Source organism: Arachis ipaensis, chromosome B03 (genome assembly GCF_000816755.2).
Source record: "Arachis ipaensis cultivar K30076 chromosome B03, Araip1.1, whole genome shotgun sequence".
NCBI lineage: Eukaryota > Viridiplantae > Streptophyta > Magnoliopsida > Fabales > Fabaceae > Arachis > Arachis ipaensis.
In genome coordinates, this window is record NC_029787.2 from 122864995 (window position 1) to 122865364 (window position 370).

Below are 370 nucleotides of genomic sequence, written 5' to 3' on the forward strand. Positions count from 1 at the left end.
TCCATCCAAGCATGTTTAAAAATTAATAAAAATATTTTATTTTTTATAAAATTTATTTTTTCTATCCAAACTAATACTAAATCTATACAACCTAAATAAGTAATTTAACCAAAGGTTCTAAAGAAAATTGAGATGCCTCTTTTATTCTGATTAGCTAGAAAAATAAATATTTGCAGATCGGATTAAATATAACTAAAATTTTGATCTGTCCGTACTAAACTCATTAAATTAAATCAGATTTCATATTCGCACTTTTATTCTAAGATATGATCGAATTCGATCCTTATATTTATGAATCAGATAATATGCAAAACAAAAAATATATTAAAAAATAAAACCTATTTTTTCATTATAATAAATTTTTTTTACT